General features: G+C 42.6%; 9 non-coding genes and 1 pseudogene across 9 annotated transcripts; all 10 read left to right on the forward strand.

Moving 5' to 3' along the window:
- Positions 1-440: 440 nt before the first annotated feature.
- Positions 441-631, forward strand: LOC141176903 (U2 spliceosomal RNA). The gene has a single exon (XR_012253548.1). It is a non-coding gene; the product is annotated as a U2 spliceosomal RNA (small nuclear RNA).
- Positions 632-1746: 1115 nt separating this feature from the next.
- On the forward strand, positions 1747-1937 carry LOC141176904 (U2 spliceosomal RNA). The gene has a single exon (XR_012253549.1). It is a non-coding gene; the product is annotated as a U2 spliceosomal RNA (small nuclear RNA).
- Positions 1938-3052: 1115 nt separating this feature from the next.
- LOC141176906 (U2 spliceosomal RNA) lies at positions 3053-3243 on the forward strand. Its single transcript, XR_012253550.1, has one exon. It is a non-coding gene; the product is annotated as a U2 spliceosomal RNA (small nuclear RNA).
- A 1118-nt stretch (positions 3244-4361) lies between these two features.
- LOC141176908 (U2 spliceosomal RNA) lies at positions 4362-4552 on the forward strand. The gene has a single exon (XR_012253552.1). It is a non-coding gene; the product is annotated as a U2 spliceosomal RNA (small nuclear RNA).
- Positions 4553-5667: 1115 nt separating this feature from the next.
- Positions 5668-5858, forward strand: LOC141176909 (U2 spliceosomal RNA). Its single transcript, XR_012253553.1, has one exon. It is a non-coding gene; the product is annotated as a U2 spliceosomal RNA (small nuclear RNA).
- Positions 5859-12142: 6284 nt separating this feature from the next.
- On the forward strand, positions 12143-12350 carry LOC141177885 (U2 spliceosomal RNA; annotated as a pseudogene).
- A 1118-nt stretch (positions 12351-13468) lies between these two features.
- LOC141176910 (U2 spliceosomal RNA) lies at positions 13469-13659 on the forward strand. Its single transcript, XR_012253554.1, has one exon. It is a non-coding gene; the product is annotated as a U2 spliceosomal RNA (small nuclear RNA).
- Positions 13660-14771: 1112 nt separating this feature from the next.
- Positions 14772-14962, forward strand: LOC141176911 (U2 spliceosomal RNA). The gene has a single exon (XR_012253555.1). It is a non-coding gene; the product is annotated as a U2 spliceosomal RNA (small nuclear RNA).
- Positions 14963-16077: 1115 nt separating this feature from the next.
- On the forward strand, positions 16078-16268 carry LOC141176912 (U2 spliceosomal RNA). Its single transcript, XR_012253556.1, has one exon. It is a non-coding gene; the product is annotated as a U2 spliceosomal RNA (small nuclear RNA).
- A 1115-nt stretch (positions 16269-17383) lies between these two features.
- Positions 17384-17574, forward strand: LOC141176913 (U2 spliceosomal RNA). The gene has a single exon (XR_012253557.1). It is a non-coding gene; the product is annotated as a U2 spliceosomal RNA (small nuclear RNA).
- Positions 17575-17585: the final 11 nt, after the last annotated feature.

Consider the following 17585-nt stretch of genomic DNA (forward strand, 5'->3'; position numbering starts at 1 on the left):
TGTGGCAATGGAACGCTGGCTGCGCGTGTCATAATAGGCTCTGAGCCTTTATATACCTGTGCACAGCAGCAGCCACCTTCAGTCTGCTGCTGGACAGCCAGCAGCAGCAGCAGCAGGAGAGGTATGTAATCAGGAGCCCTCCTGCTAAGGGTAGACAGCTGCTCGTTCCACCCCACCCCCCGCCTTAATTGGTTCTCCTCCCTTCCAACGGTGTTGAGGCGGGTGGGAACAGCAGGGGGTGAAGGTGCTGTGTTTAAAGAGGTGGAGTTATGCAGATCTAAAACGCGTGGATTGCAGCAGCAGCAAGCCGAAAAGTGCAGGCATGTAAGGGATCTAGAGGTTGACAACATGTCTTCTTAACGGGAGTCCAGGAGCTCATCTCCACAAATGGACTTTTCAGGATCCTTGGGTGGCTCCGTAGTTTGAAACCAATTCTGGTTATCGCTTCTCGGCCTTTTGGCTAAGATCAAGTGTAGTATCTGTTCTTATCAGTTTAATATCTGATACGTCCCCTATCTGGGGACCATATATTAAATGGATTTTTAGAACAGGGAGATGGAAAAAGAGCTTGCTCTGTCCACTCCACGCATTGACCTGGTATTGCAGTATCTCCAGGACCGGTGCACCCCTTCTTTAATGCAGTTTCTAAAATCAGAAAGAATTGAATTCAATGTTTTTTGTTCATTTTGCTTGTTTGTCGGATTTTGGGATGGACTCTTTGGCTTTGCTTTTCTTCTCCTCATTGGATTTTTCATGTTCAAAGTTGCAGAAGCCAGATTACAAGCTCATTTTGGTTCAACTTCAGCAACTGTGCATTGCATTGCCATGTAATGTGATGCAATGCTATCTTTCTAGCTCTCCCTTTTTACTTCCTTTTGGATAAACAGACATATTAGGCAAGAATTTTGGAGCTTTGACCTAAATAACTACAGGTGGTGAGATAAGCTGCACAATATAATTGACCTTTCAGTATATTGTTGCACACACACCATCTATTTAGCAAATGCCCTTGTTATCAACAGCAGCCTTTTAAACTCACCTGAGCTAACAGGTATGTGCGCTGGTTACTCTGCTGCGCTTAAAATTTCTTTTTTGGTTTGCTACAATGCCTTTTCTGAAACGTTGTCTCCTTCTGCTGGAACACTGACTTCTTTCATTTAATGCCCGCAGACTATAAAAGAGAACCCAACCCAAAAAGTTTGGTTGATTAGTCTGTGGCATTCTGTTAAACTGTTGCTTATGGCGGTCTCTGTGAGCTTCTCAGCGACATTCAGCCAGCCAGGTATCCTGCCTGCAGTAGATGGAATGTGGCAATGGAACGCTGGCTGCGCGTGTCATAATAGGCTCTGAGCCTTTATATACCTGTGCACAGCAGCAGCCACCTTCAGTCTGCTGCTGGACAGCCAGCAGCAGCAGCAGCAGGAGAGGTATGTAATCAGGAGCCCTCCTGCTAAGGGTAGACAGCTGCTCGTTCCACCCCACCCCCCGCCTTAATTGGTTCTCCTCCCTTCCAACGGTGTTGAGGCGGGTGGGAACAGCAGGGGGTGAAGGTGCTGTGTTTAAAGAGGTGGAGTTATGCAGATCTAAAACGCGTGGATTGCAGCAGCAGCAAGCCGAAAAGTGCAGGCATGTAAGGGATCTAGAGGTTGACAACATGTCTTCTTAACGGGAGTCCAGGAGCTCATCTCCACAAATGGACTTTTCAGGATCCTTGGGTGGCTCCGTAGTTTGAAACCAATTCTGGTTATCGCTTCTCGGCCTTTTGGCTAAGATCAAGTGTAGTATCTGTTCTTATCAGTTTAATATCTGATACGTCCCCTATCTGGGGACCATATATTAAATGGATTTTTAGAACAGGGAGATGGAAAAAGAGCTTGCTCTGTCCACTCCACGCATTGACCTGGTATTGCAGTATCTCCAGGACCGGTGCACCCCTTCTTTAATGCAGTTTCTAAAATCAGAAAGAATTGAATTCAATGTTTTTTGTTCATTTTGCTTGTTTGTCGGATTTTGGGATGGACTCTTTGGCTTTGCTTTTCTTCTCCTCATTGGATTTTTCATGTTCAAAGTTGCAGAAGCCAGATTACAAGCTCATTTTGGTTCAACTTCAGCAACTGTGCATTGCATTGCCATGTAATGTGATGCAATGCTATCTTTCTAGCTCTCCCTTTTTACTTCCTTTTGGATAAACAGACATATTAGGCAAGCATTTTGGAGCTTTCACCTAAATAACTACAGGTGGTGAGATAAGCTGCACAATATAATTGACCTTTCAGTATATTGTTGCACACACACCATCTATTTAGCAAATGCCCTTGTTATCAACAGCAGCCTTTTAAACTCACCTGAGCTAACAGGTATGTGCGCTGGTTACTGTGCTGCGCTTAAAATTTCTTTTTTGGTTTGCTACAATGCCTTTTCTGAAACGTTGTCTCCTTCTGCTGGAACACTGACTTCTTTCATTTAATGCCCGCAGACTATAAAAGAGAACCCAACCCAAAAAGTTTGGTTGATTAGTCTGTGGCATTCTGTTAAACTGTTGCTTATGGCGGTCTCTGTGAGCTTCTCAGCGACATTCAGCCAGCCAGGTATCCTGCCTGCAGTAGATGGAATGTGGCAATGGAACGCTGGCTGCGCGTGTCATAATAGGCTCTGAGCCTTTATATACCTGTGCACAGCAGCAGCCACCTTCAGTCTGCTGCTGGACAGCCAGCAGCAGCAGCAGCAGGAGAGGTATGTAATCAGGAGCCCTCCTGCTAAGGGTAGACAGCTGCTCGTTCCACCCCACCCCCCGCCTTAATTGGTTCTCCTCCCTTCCAACGGTGTTGAGGCGGGTGGGAACAGCAGGGGGTGAAGGTGCTGTGTTTAAAGAGGTGGAGTTATGCAGATCTAAAACGCGTGGATTGCAGCAGCAGCAAGCCGAAAAGTGCAGGCATGTAAGGGATCTAGAGGTTGACAACATGTCTTCTTAACGGGAGTCCAGGAGCTCATCTCCACAAATGGACTTTTCAGGATCCTTGGGTGGCTCCGTAGTTTGAAACCAATTCTGGTTATCGCTTCTCGGCCTTTTGGCTAAGATCAAGTGTAGTATCTGTTCTTATCAGTTTAATATCTGATACGTCCCCTATCTGGGGACCATATATTAAATGGATTTTTAGAACAGGGAGATGGAAAAAGAGCTTGCTCTGTCCACTCCACGCATTGACCTGGTATTGCAGTATCTCCAGGACCGGTGCACCCCTTCTTTAATGCAGTTTCTAAAATCAGAAAGAATTGAATTCAATGTTTTTTGTTCATTTTGCTTGTTTGTCGGATTTTGGGATGGACTCTTTGGCTTTGCTTTTCTTCTCCTCATTGGATTTTTCATGTTCAAAGTTGCAGAAGCCAGATTACAAGCTCATTTTGGTTCAACTTCAGCAACTGTGCATTGCATTGCCATGTAATGTGATGCAATGCTATCTTTCTAGCTCTCCCTTTTTACTTCCTTTTGGATAAACAGACATATTAGGCAAGCATTTTGGAGCTTTCACCTAAATAACTACAGGTGGTGAGATAAGCTGCACAATATAATTGACCTTTCAGTATATTGTTGCACACACACCATCTATTTAGCAAATGCCCTTGTTATCAACAGCAGCCTTTTAAACTCACCTGAGCTAACAGGTATGTGCGCTGGTTACTCTGCTGCGCTTAAAATTTCTTTTTTGGTTTGCTACAATGCCTTTTCTGAAACGTTGTCTCCTTCTGCTGGAACACTGACTTCTTTCATTTAATGCCTGCAGACTATAAAAGAGAACCCAACCCAAAAAGTTTGGTTGATTAGTCTGTGGCATTCTGTTAAACTGTTGCTTATGGCGGTCTCTGTGAGCTTCTCAGCGACATTCAGCCAGCCAGGTATCCTGCCTGCAGTAGATGGAATGTGGCAATGGAACGCTGGCTGCGCGTGTCATAATAGGCTCTGAGCCTTTATATACCTGTGCACAGCAGCAGCCACCTTCAGTCTGCTGCTGGACAGCCAGCAGCAGCAGCAGCAGCAGGAGAGGTATGTAATCAGGAGCCCTCCTGCTAAGGGTAGACAGCTGCTCGTTCCACCCCACCCCCCGCCTTAATTGGTTCTCCTCCCTTCCAACGGTGTTGAGGCGGGTGGGAACAGCAGGGGGTGAAGGTGCTGTGTTTAAAGAGGTGGAGTTATGCAGATCTAAAACGCGTGGATTGCAGCAGCAGCAAGCCGAAAAGTGCAGGCATGTAAGGGATCTAGAGGTTGACAACATGTCTTCTTAACGGGAGTCCAGGAGCTCATCTCCACAAATGGACTTTTCAGGATCCTTGGGTGGCTCCGTAGTTTGAAACCAATTCTGGTTATCGCTTCTCGGCCTTTTGGCTAAGATCAAGTGTAGTATCTGTTCTTATCAGTTTAATATCTGATACGTCCCCTATCTGGGGACCATATATTAAATGGATTTTTAGAACAGGGAGATGGAAAAAGAGCTTGCTCTGTCCACTCCACGCATTGACCTGGTATTGCAGTATCTCCAGGACCGGTGCACCCCTTCTTTAATGCAGTTTCTAAAATCAGAAAGAATTGAATTCAATGTTTTTTGTTCATTTTGCTTGTTTGTCGGATTTTGGGATGGACTCTTTGGCTTTGCTTTTCTTCTCCTCATTGGATTTTTCATGTTCAAAGTTGCAGAAGCCAGATTACAAGCTCATTTTGGTTCAACTTCAGCAACTGTGCATTGCATTGCCATGTAATGTGATGCAATGCTATCTTTCTAGCTCTCCCTTTTTACTTCCTTTTGGATAAACAGACATATTAGGCAAGCATTTTGGAGCTTTCACCTAAATAACTACAGGTGGTGAGATAAGCTGCACAATATAATTGACCTTTCAGTATATTGTTGCACACACACCATCTATTTAGCAAATGCCCTTGTTATCAACAGCAGCCTTTTAAACTCACCTGAGCTAACAGGTATGTGCGCTGGTTACTCTGCTGCGCTTAAAATTTCTTTTTTGGTTTGCTACAATGCCTTTTCTGAAACGTTGTCTCCTTCTGCTGGAACACTGACTTCTTTCATTTAATGCCTGCAGACTATAAAAGAGAACCCAACCCAAAAAGTTTGGTTGATTAGTCTGTGGCATTCTGTTAAACTGTTGCTTATGGCGGTCTCTGTGAGCTTCTCAGCGACATTCAGCCAGCCAGGTATCCTGCCTGCAGTAGATGGAATGTGGCAATGGAACGCTGGCTGCGCGTGTCATAATAGGCTCTGAGCCTTTATATACCTGTGCACAGCAGCAGCCACCTTCAGTCTGCTGCTGGACAGCCAGCAGCAGCAGCAGCAGGAGAGGTATGTAATCAGGAGCCCTCCTGCTAAGGGTAGACAGCTGCTCGTTCCACCCCACCCCCCGCCTTAATTGGTTCTCCTCCCTTCCAACGGTGTTGAGGCGGGTGGGAACAGCAGGGGGTGAAGGTGCTGTGTTTAAAGAGGTGGAGTTATGCAGATCTAAAACGCGTGGATTGCAGCAGCAGCAAGCCGAAAAGTGCAGGCATGTAAGGGATCTAGAGGTTGACAACATGTCTTCTTAACGGGAGTCCAGGAGCTCATCTCCACAAATGGACTTTTCAGGATCCTTGGGTGGCTCCGTAGTTTGAAACCAATTCTGGTTATCGCTTCTCGGCCTTTTGGCTAAGATCAAGTGTAGTATCTGTTCTTATCAGTTTAATATCTGATACGTCCCCTATCTGGGGACCATATATTAAATGGATTTTTAGAACAGGGAGATGGAAAAAGAGCTTGCTCTGTCCACTCCACGCATTGACCTGGTATTGCAGTATCTCCAGGACCGGTGCACCCCTTCTTTAATGCAGTTTCTAAAATCAGAAAGAATTGAATTCAATGTTTTTTGTTCATTTTGCTTGTTTGTCGGATTTTGGGATGGACTCTTTGGCTTTGCTTTTCTTCTCCTCATTGGATTTTTCATGTTCAAAGTTGCAGAAGCCAGATTACAAGCTCATTTTGGTTCAACTTCAGCAACTGTGCATTGCATTGCCATGTAATGTGATGCAATGCTATCTTTCTAGCTCTCCCTTTTTACTTCCTTTTGGATAAACAGACATATTAGGCAAGCATTTTGGAGCTTTCACCTAAATAACTACAGGTGGTGAGATAAGCTGCACAATATAATTGACCTTTCAGTATATTGTTGCACACACACCATCTATTTAGCAAATGCCCTTGTTATCAACAGCAGCCTTTTAAACTCACCTGAGCTAACAGGTATGTGCGCTGGTTACTCTGCTGCGCTTAAAATTTCTTTTTTGGTTTGCTACAATGCCTTTTCTGAAACGTTGTCTCCTTCTGCTGGAACACTGACTTCTTTCATTTAATGCCTGCAGACTATAAAAGAGAACCCAACCCAAAAAGTTTGGTTGATTAGTCTGTGGCATTCTGTTAAACTGTTGCTTATGGCGGTCTCTGTGAGCTTCTCAGCGACATTCAGCCAGCCAGGTATCCTGCCTGCAGTAGATGGAATGTGGCAATGGAACGCTGGCTGTGCGTGTCATAATAGGCTCTGAGCCTTTATATACCTGTGCACAGCAGCAGCCACCTTCAGTCTGCTGCTGGACAGCCAGCAGCAGCAGCAGCAGGAGAGGTATGTAATCAGGAGCCCTCCTGCTAAGGGTAGACAGCTGCTCGTTCCACCCCACCCCCCGCCTTAATTGGTTCTCCTCCCTTCCAACGGTGTTGAGGCGGGTGGGAACAGCAGGAGGTGAAGGTGCTGTGTTTAAAGAGGTGGAGTTATGCAGATCTAAAACGCGTGGATTGCAGCAGCAGCAAGCCGAAAAGTGCAGGCATGTAAGGGATCTAGAGGTTGACAACATGTCTTCTTAACGGGAGTCCAGGAGCTCATCTCCACAAATGGACTTTTCAGGATCCTTGGGTGGCTCCGTAGTTTGAAACCAATTCTGGTTATCGCTTCTCGGCCTTTTGGCACGATCTGTAGTGGATCCTGTCATTGGGCTAAAGGTGACCTGTGTGGAGGTTGCTGCTCTCGGCCTTTTGGGTTTACCCAATTGCTGCTATTGGGAGTGGTGGACCAAAGCTGGGAATACCCTTTTATCGCTGGTGGACGGTCTTTTCTTTGTGTAGTGGTGGACGGTCGGAGAGGAGGTCGGAATCCAGAGACGTTTGGCGATCCTAGGAGGTGTTTTTCTTCATTTTTTTCCTGGTGTTATCTGTGGAAAGAAAGAAAGAAGAGAATATGGAGTCCAGGAGGAATACTGGAGGTAGGAGGACTGATCAAGGGGGAAATCCCAATGACTATTTTCATGAGGAATACCCGCTTAAGGACACAATTAGGTTTGTGGTGTCTCCTGGTCATAGGCAAGAGAAGGATGCGACTTTTGTCTATGAGAAGATTTGCAGCTTTTTGAAAATTGAAAAAGACGAATATTATTGTTTTCAAAGTTTCTTTTCAAGGGGCTTCCATGACGTTACTTTAATGAGAAGTTCCCAGTGTGAACGGGTATTTTCTCTTTATGAAATTAATAAGGAGAATGCGCTGTTCGAGGGGGTTAAAGTAATCCCCTCGTTTCAATTTTCATTTAGACTCTTGACAGTCCACATGTTCAGCCCTTTCATTTCTGATCAGGAGGTCCTGTGTTTTCTTAGTACTTACTGTGAGAAGGTGATTGAGAAGGGAAGAGGAAAAACGCAATTTGGGGTATGGAATGGGAAAAGAACTTATTTGGTGGCTTTCAAAAAAGATCCTGATGTAGAGGGTGGTGTACTGAGGCCCCCGCCGGTCGTTTTTATAAACCGTAGCCGTGGGTATTTATTTTTTGCGGGGATGCCTGAATATTGTAGAAAATGTCGAATATATGGCCATAATGACAATGGTTGCAAAAAGTGTTCAGAATGTCCAGGAGCTGGACATCAGGAGGAAGATTGCCCTGCAAAGAGGAATCAGAAGGGCGATGAAGAGATGGATACCGTGCCTGGAAGTCAGCAACAAGGAAAAGCTGATGAGGACATGGAAGGAACAAGGAATGAGGAGGAGGATCTGAGGATGGAGAATGAAAGGAAGGAGAAAGAAAAGGTGGAAAAGGAGAAGAAGAAGGCACAGAGGTTCAAGAAAGTGGAAGAGGAATATAAACAGAATAAAGAGGAGAAGAGTCGGGTGGAGACTGAAAAGGAAGTGAGGAAGAGAGAACAGAAGAGAGAAGAAAAGAAGAAAGAAGATGAGAAGAAAGAAGATCAGAAGAAAGAAGAGCAGAAGATAGAAGAGCAGAAGGGAAAGGAACAGAAGAAAGAACAAAAAAAGGAAGAAGAGGGGAAGAGACATTCTGTGTTATTTGAATTGGGTAAAATTATACAGAAATTCCCGCCGGCAAGTAAAGTGGGAATCATGCAGAAAACTTTACCTCTGGTGGAGCCGTTACCTTCTGGGTCTCAGTCCGGTGGTCAGTCGTGTACTCAGGTCCAGATGGACTGTTCGGATAGAGTTCTGAAAAGAAGGGTAGAAGAAGTTGGAGAGGTGAATATACTAGGTGGAGGGAAAGTGAAAGCTATAGAAAAAGTAGATGTAGCAAAGGACATTGTAGTCTCCAGTTCAGATGAGCAGGAGATTCAAGATTTTTCTACTTCAGACGAGGGTGATGGGGCATGCCCTAAGAATGACAGACCAGGATGATCCAATTTGCTTCCCTGAATGTTCAGGGGTTAAATAATGAACAAAAAAGAGTTGCTCTATATGATTTTTTAGGATTGGAAAATTTGGACTTTATTTTTTTACAGGAATGTAACCTAAGAAAACCTGTTGATTATGATTTTTTTAAAGAACATTGGTGTGGAAAAGCTATTTTTTCAGGTGGGAATGAAAATAAGAGTGATGGAGTTGGTTTCTTATGTAGTCAACACTGGGACATAGTGGATTATGAGGAGATATACCCGGGTCGAATTCTAAAAGTGGAGATCAAAAAATCTAATCTGATAATTAAATGCTTCTGTGTCTATGCCCATCCTGTTAAAAGCAGAAGGACAGAATTATTTGAAATTTTACAGATGTTTTTAACTGGGTCGGGACCAATAATTGTCAGTGGAGATTTTAATTGTCATCTGAATAGCAAAAAAGACAGCTCCGTTACGGTTTTAAATGGTATTATTTCTGCTAGTAACTTGCAAGATGCATGGGTTGCTTGTGGGAGAAACAAAGGTGAAGAATTAACATGGTCGAGTAATCGTGCTAGTTCTAGAATTGACTATTTTTTTATATCTACCCATTTTAAATGTGACTCTTTTAAATCCGAATTAAGCTGCTTCTCTGATCATAAATTAATAAGATGTGTTGTTGATTGTAATAATGTAGAAAACAGGAAATCCACGCATTGGAAACTAAACACTTCTCTGTTAGAGGACAAGGAAGTAGTTTTAGAGTTTTGTACATTTTATAAAAAACTGAGATTGAAGAGGAGGAGTTTTAAAGATGTTCTGGAGTGGTGGGATTTTTTTAAAAGAGAAACTAAGGTATTTTTTATTAAAGTGGGTAGAAGAATGGCCAGAGAGAAGAGAGAACAATATCGGTTGTTGAATGCAAGGTTACAATGTTTTTATACTTTCAGGAATAATGGAAATAATTTTGACGAAGAAATTGAGTGTGTTAAAAGTCAAATACAAAAAATTTTACATGAAAAAGGGAAAGAGATTATTTTTAATGCTAGAGTGAGAGTTTTGGAAGAAGATGAGAAATGCTCCAAATTCTTCTTTAAAAAAATTGTTGGGAAAAAAGACTTTATGGAAAATGTGGAAGGTGAAATTGTACTGGAAGGAAAGATTAAGAAGGTGGAGGAATTTTATAGTGATTTATTTTCAGAGAAAAAAAGTGATGGCGTTTTGAGGGATCATTTTTTGAATAACCTAAAGTATGCCTTTTCAGAGGAGGGGAAAGAGGTTTTAATTAGTGATTTTACGATTAATGAATTATGGGAAACAATCAAATCCTTTGCAAATTCTAAAACCCCGGGTATGGACGGTTTGCCTATAGAATTTTATAAGTGTTTTTGGAGTTTTTTAAAAGAAGATTTTTTTGAGTTATTTTATCATGTAATGTGTTCATGTTGTACTCCAGGGTCATGGGCAGAAGGGTTGATAGTGTTACTTTTTAAAAAGGGGGAAAAGAGTCTTATCAAGAATTGGAGACCTATAACTCTTCTTAATGCAGACTACAAAATTTATGCGAAAATACTTGCAAACCGTTTAAAAAAGGTAATATCTATGGTAATTGGAGGGGAGCAATCATGCGCAGTTCCTGGGAGAAAAATTACAGATTCACTTTTATTGGTAAGGGACGTGATATGGGATTTTAAAGATAGGGCACAAAAACTAGCATTGATCACATTAGATTTTGAAAAGGCATATGATAGAGTATCACATTGTTTTTTATTTGAAGTTTTAAAGAAAATTGGTTGCCCGGAAGAGTTTATTAATCGTATTAAATGTTTATATGATTTATCTTTTAGTAAAGTGTCTGTTAACGGGTTTTTATCTGGAAGTATTAAGATAACTTGTGGCGTTAAACAGGGCTGCCCTTTGTCTCCTATTTTATTCATATGTGCGATAGAACCTCTTTTAAGTGCTATTAGAAACGATAAGGTGGTGGATGGAGTGTTTCTACCGGGAAATAATAATGTACCTCTTAAGTTTGTGGCATATATGGACGACGTAACAGTATTTGTGAGGAGTATGAGAAGTTTTAACAGAGTTTTAAGGACAGCGGAATGGTTCAGCGGTGCTTCTGGTTTTAAGGTTAACTTTGAAAAATCAGGGGTTTTATCAATTGGTGGTTTTATGATGGATGGGGCTTGTAGGCTTTTAGTGGTTCCAGAGATAAAAATTTTAGGGGTATTCTTTTCATCAAATTGTGGGAATATTAAGAATTGGGAATCACTTTTGGAGCGTGTAAGAAAAAAGATCAGCCTGTGGAAGCTAAGATGCTTGTCGATGGAAGGGAAGATATTAGTGATAAGACAAGTGCTTTTACCCTTGATTTTATATGTTGCCGTTGTTTTTATACCACCGGACTCTGTAATGAAGAAGATTATTAAGGAGTGTTTTAATTTTTTCTGGGGTACAAAGATGGAGAGGGTTAGAAGGGAGGAGTTGTATAAGAAGAAAGAAGACGGAGGGAAGAACTTCCCAGATATTAGAAGGTTTTTATATTGTAAATATCTCTCTTTGTGTTTTAATGTTCTGGTTGGCGAAGAATCGAATCTGAAAGCTATTTTAACATATAACTGCGTTTTTTTTATAAGGAAATATAAATGGTGTGTGATGGATCTGAAGAAACCCCATAGATGGCTACCTCCAGAACATTATATAATTTTGGAAAGAATAATGAGAGAGTTTAACTTGATGAGTGGGGGATGTGAAATACTAACAAATCATAGGAAAATTTTAAAGTTTTTGGAGAATAGAAGTTATACATGTACGGTTGACCAATTCTCATCACAATTATCAAAAGAAATTTGGCTACGGGTTAATGTGCCATTTATTGCAAATGAGCAAAAGGATTTATTATGGAGCATCATAAAGAAGTGTCTTCCAACTAAAGATTTTAATCATAGGAGAGGGTTGGTAAGGAATTCTCAGTGTCCGAGGCATGGTTGTATAGAGGACGAGACGTGTTTACACATCTTTTGGAATTGCGACTTTGCACAAAGGGTTTGGAGGAAGATAAGTACATTGGTTGGAGTTGTAAGTAGTCTTAGGTCTTTTGATTTTAACTTAATATTTTATGGAATTGGTATAAGAAATGTAGAATTTAAAGTGGTTTGGCTAATTGTTTCTGTAGTTAAAATGGCTTTATGGAAATGTAGAAATATTTTATTGTTTAAAAGGACCATGTTATCTGTTAATGATTGTATTAAACTTAGCTTTAGTTATTTATTTATCTACTATTGGAAAGATAGGAAAGATGTAGGTATAGAAGAAGCAGAAAAAATCTGGAGGCAGAAGGAGTGGAATAATATTTTGGATTAATAGTTCGTATTAATATAAATGTTTCTACTTACCTTTTCTGTGTTTCACGGTGATGATTTCTTGGATTTAGTCTTAATTTCTGTGAAATATGAAAGACATAAATCATTTAATTTCGAAATCTGAGTGAAAAAAAAAAAAAAAAAAAAAAAAAAAAAAAAATCTGTTCTTATCAGTTTAATATCTGATACGTCCCCTATCTGGGGACCATATATTAAATGGATTTTTAGAACAGGGAGATGGAAAAAGAGCTTGCTCTGTCCACTCCACGCATTGACCTGGTATTGCAGTATCTCCAGGACCGGTGCACCCCTTCTTTAATGCAGTTTCTAAAATCAGAAAGAATTGAATTCAATGTTTTTTGTTCATTTTGCTTGTTTGTCGGATTTTGGGATGGACTCTTTGGCTTTGCTTTTCTTCTCCTCATTGGATTTTTCATGTTCAAAGTTGCAGAAGCCAGATTACAAGCTCATTTTGGTTCAACTTCAGCAACTGTGCATTGCATTGCCATGTAATGTGATGCAATGCTATCTTTCTAGCTCTCCCTTTTTACTTCCTTTTGGATAAACAGACATATTAGGTAAGTATTTTGGAGCTTTCACCTAAATAACTACAGGTGGTGAGATAAGCTGCACAATATAATTGACCTTTCAGTATATTGTTGCACACACACCATCTATTTAGCAAATGCCCTTGTTATCAACAGCAGCCTTTTAAACTCACCTGAGCTAACAGGTATGTGCGCTGGTTACTCTGCTGCGCTTAAAATTTCTTTTTTGGTTTGCTACAATGCCTTTTCTGAAACGTTGTCTCCTTCTGCTGGAACACTGACTTCTTTCATTTAATGCCTGCAGACTATAAAAGAGAACCCAACCCAAAAAGTTTGGTTGATTAGTCTGTGGCATTCTGTTAAACTGTTGCTTATGGCGGTCTCTGTGAGCTTCTCAGCGACATTCAGCCAGCCAGGTATCCTGCCTGCAGTAGATGGAATGTGGCAATGGAACGCTGGCTGCGCGTGTCATAATAGGCTCTGAGCCTTTATATACCTGTGCACAGCAGCAGCCACCTTCAGTCTGCTGCTGGACAGCCAGCAGCAGCAGCAGCAGCAGGAGAGGTATGTAATCAGGAGCCCTCCTGCTAAGGGTAGACAGCTGCTCGTTCCACCCCACCCCCCGCTTTAATTGGTTCTCCTCCCTTCCAACGGTGTTGAGGCGGGTGGGAACAGCAGGGGGTGAAGGTGCTGTGTTTAAAGAGGTGGAGTTATGCAGATCTAAAACGCGTGGATTGCAGCAGCAGCAAGCCGAAAAGTGCAGGCATGTAAGGGATCTAGAGGTTGACAACATGTCTTCTTAACGGGAGTCCAGGAGCTCATCTCCACAAATGGACTTTTCAGGATCCTTGGGTGGCTCCGTAGTTTGAAACCAATTCTGGTTATCGCTTCTCGGCCTTTTGGCTAAGATCAAGTGTAGTATCTGTTCTTATCAGTTTAATATCTGATACGTCCCCTATCTGGGGACCATATATTAAATGGATTTTTAGAACAGGGAGATGGAAAAAGAGCTTGCTCTGTCCACTCCACGCATTGACCTGGTATTGCAGTATCTCCAGGACCGGTGCACCCCTTCTTTAATGCAGTTTCTAAAATCAGAAAGAATTGAATTCAATGTTTTTTGTTCATTTTGCTTGTTTGTCGGATTTTGGGATGGACTCTTTGGCTTTGCTTTTCTTCTCCTCATTGGATTTTTCATGTTCAAAGTTGCAGAAGCCAGATTACAAGCTCATTTTGGTTCAACTTCAGCAACTGTGCATTGCATTGCCATGTAATGTGATGCAATGCTATCTTTCTAGCTCTCCCTTTTTACTTCCTTTTGGATAAACAGACATATTAGGCAAGCATTTTGGAGCTTTCACCTAAATAACTACAGGTGGTGAGATAAGCTGCACAATATAATTGACCTTTCAGTATATTGTTGCACACACACCATCTATTTAGCAAATGCCCTTGTTATCAACAGCAGCCTTTTAAACTCACCTGAGCTAACAGGTATGTGCGCTGGTTACTCTGCTGCGCTTAAAATTTCTTTTTTGGTTTGCTACAATGCCTTTTCTGAAACGTTGTCTCCTTCTGCTGGAACACTGACTTCTTTCATTTAATGCCTGCAGACTATAAAAGAGAACCCAACCCAAAAAGTTTGGTTGATTAGTCTGTGGCATTCTGTTAAACTGTTGCTTATGGCGGTCTCTGTGAGCTTCTCAGCGACATTCAGCCAGCCAGGTATCCTGCCTGCAGTAGATGGAATGTGGCAATGGAACGCTGGCTGTGCGTGTCATAATAGGCTCTGAGCCTTTATATACCTGTGCACAGCAGCAGCCACCTTCAGTCTGCTGCTGGACAGCCAGCAGCAGCAGCAGGAGAGGTATGTAATCAGGAGCCCTCCTGCTAAGGGTAGACAGCTGCTCGTTCCACCCCACCCCCCGCCTTAATTGGTTCTCCTCCCTTCCAACGGTGTTGAGGCGGGTGGGAACAGCAGGGGGTGAAGGTGCTGTGTTTAAAGAGGTGGAGTTATGCAGATCTAAAACGCGTGGATTGCAGCAGCAGCAAGCCGAAAAGTGCAGGCATGTAAGGGATCTAGAGGTTGACAACATGTCTTCTTAACGGGAGTCCAGGAGCTCATCTCCACAAATGGACTTTTCAGGATCCTTGGGTGGCTCCGTAGTTTGAAACCAATTCTGGTTATCGCTTCTCGGCCTTTTGGCTAAGATCAAGTGTAGTATCTGTTCTTATCAGTTTAATATCTGATACGTCCCCTATCTGGGGACCATATATTAAATGGATTTTTAGAACAGGGAGATGGAAAAAGAGCTTGCTCTGTCCACTCCACGCATTGACCTGGTATTGCAGTATCTCCAGGACCGGTGCACCCCTTCTTTAATGCAGTTTCTAAAATCAGAAAGAATTGAATTCAATGTTTTTTGTTCATTTTGCTTGTTTGTCGGATTTTGGGATGGACTCTTTGGCTTTGCTTTTCTTCTCCTCATTGGATTTTTCATCTTCAAAGTTGCAGAAGCCAGATTACAAGCTCATTTTGGTTCAACTTCAGCAACTGTGCATTGCATTGCCATGTAATGTGATGCAATGCTATCTTTCTAGCTCTCCCTTTTTACTTCCTTTTGGATAAACAGACATATTAGGCAAGCATTTTGGAGCTTTCACCTAAATAACTACAGGTGGTGAGATAAGCTGCACAATATAATTGACCTTTCAGTATATTGTTGCACACACACCATCTATTTAGCAAATGCCCTTGTTATCAACAGCAGCCTTTTAAACTCACCTGAGCTAACAGGTATGTGCGCTGGTTACTCTGCTGCGCTTAAAATTTCTTTTTTGGTTTGCTACAATGCCTTTTCTGAAACGTTGTCTCCTTCTGCTGGAACACTGACTTCTTTCATTTAATGCCTGCAGACTATAAAAGAGAACCCAACCCAAAAAGTTTGGTTGATTAGTCTGTGGCATTCTGTTAAACTGTTGCTTATGGCGGTCTCTGTGAGCTTCTCAGCGACATTCAGCCAGCCAGGTATCCTGCCTGCAGTAGATGGAATGTGGCAATGGAACGCTGGCTGCGCGTGTCATAATAGGCTCTGAGCCTTTATATACCTGTGCACAGCAGCAGCCACCTTCAGTCTGCTGCTGGACAGCCAGCAGCAGCAGCAGCAGGAGAGGTATGTAATCAGGAGCCCTCCTGCTAAGGGTAGACAGCTGCTCGTTCCACCCCACCCCCCGCCTTAATTGGTTCTCCTCCCTTCCAACGGTGTTGAGGCGGGTGGGAACAGCAGGGGGTGAAGGTGCTGTGTTTAAAGAGGTGGAGTTATGCAGATCTAAAACGCGTGGATTGCAGCAGCAGCAAGCCGAAAAGTGCAGGCATGTAAGGGATCTAGAGGTTGACAACATGTCTTCTTAACGGGAGTCCAGGAGCTCATCTCCACAAATGGACTTTTCAGGATCCTTGGGTGGCTCCGTAGTTTGAAACCAATTCTGGTTATCGCTTCTCGGCCTTTTGGCTAAGATCAAGTGTAGTATCTGTTCTTATCAGTTTAATATCTGATACGTCCCCTATCTGGGGACCATATATTAAATGGATTTTTAGAACAGGGAGATGGAAAAAGAGCTTGCTCTGTCCACTCCACGCATTGACCTGGTATTGCAGTATCTCCAGGACCGGTGCACCCCTTCTTTAATGCAGTTTCTAAAATCAGAAAGAATTGAATTCAATGTTTTTTGTTCATTTTGCTTGTTTGTCGGATTTTGGGATGGACTCTTTGGCTTTGCTTTTCTTCTCCTCATTGGATTTTTCATCTTCAAAGTTGCAGAAGCCAGATTACAAGCTCATTTTGGTTCAACTTCAGCAACTGTGCATTGCATTGCCATGTAATGTGATGCAATGCTATCTTTCTAGCTCTCCCTTTTTACTTCCTTTTGGATAAACAGACATATTAGGCAAGCATTTTGGAGCTTTCACCTAAATAACTACAGGTGGTGAGATAAGCTGCACAATATAATTGACCTTTCAGTATATTGTTGCACACACACCATCTATTTAGCAAATGCCCTTGTTATCAACAGCAGCCTTTTAAACTCACCTGAGCTAACAGGTATGTGCGCTGGTTACTCTGCTGCGCTTAAAATTTCTTTTTTGGTTTGCTACAATGCCTTTTCTGAAACGTTGTCTCCTTCTGCTGGAACACTGACTTCTTTCATTTAATGCCTGCAGACTATAAAAGAGAACCCAACCCAAAAAGTTTGGTTGATTAGTCTGTGGCATTCTGTTAAACTGTTGCTTATGGCGGTCTCTGTGAGCTTCTCAGCGACATTCAGCCAGCCAGGTATCCTGCCTGCAGTAGATGGAATGTGGCAATGGAACGCTGGCTGCGCGTGTCATAATAGGCTCTGAGCCTTTATATACCTGTGCACAGCAGCAGCCACCTTCAGTCTGCTGCTGGACAGCCAGCAGCAGCAGCAGCAGGAGAGGTATGTAATCAGGAGCCCTCCTGCTAAGGGTAGACAGCTGCTCGTTCCACCCCACCCCCCGCCTTAATTGGTTCTCCTCCCTTCCAACGGTGTTGAGGCGGGTGGGAACAGCAGGGGGTGAAGGTGCTGTGTTTAAAGAGGTGGAGTTATGCAGATCTAAAACGCGTGGATTGCAGCAGCAGCAAGCCGAAAAGTGCAGGCATGTAAGGGATCTAGAGGTTGACAACATGTCTTCTTAACGGGAGTCCAGGAGCTCATCTCCACAAATGGACTTTTCAGGATCCTTGGGTGGCTCCGTAGTTTGAAACCAATTCTGGTTATCGCTTCTCGGCCTTTTGGCTAAGATCAAGTGTAGTATCTGTTCTTATCAGTTTAATATCTGATACGTCCCCTATCTGGGGACCATATATTAAATGGATTTTTAGAACAGGGAGATGGAAAAAGAGCTTGCTCTGTCCACTCCACGCATTGACCTGGTATTGCAGTATCTCCAGGACCGGTGCACCCCTTCTTTAATGCAG

This window comes from Phyllobates terribilis, unplaced genomic scaffold (genome assembly GCF_046119375.1).
Source record: "Phyllobates terribilis strain yellow unplaced genomic scaffold, ASM4611937v1 Scaffold_27__1_contigs__length_16484149, whole genome shotgun sequence".
Classification (NCBI taxonomy): Eukaryota; Metazoa; Chordata; class Amphibia; order Anura; family Dendrobatidae; genus Phyllobates; species Phyllobates terribilis.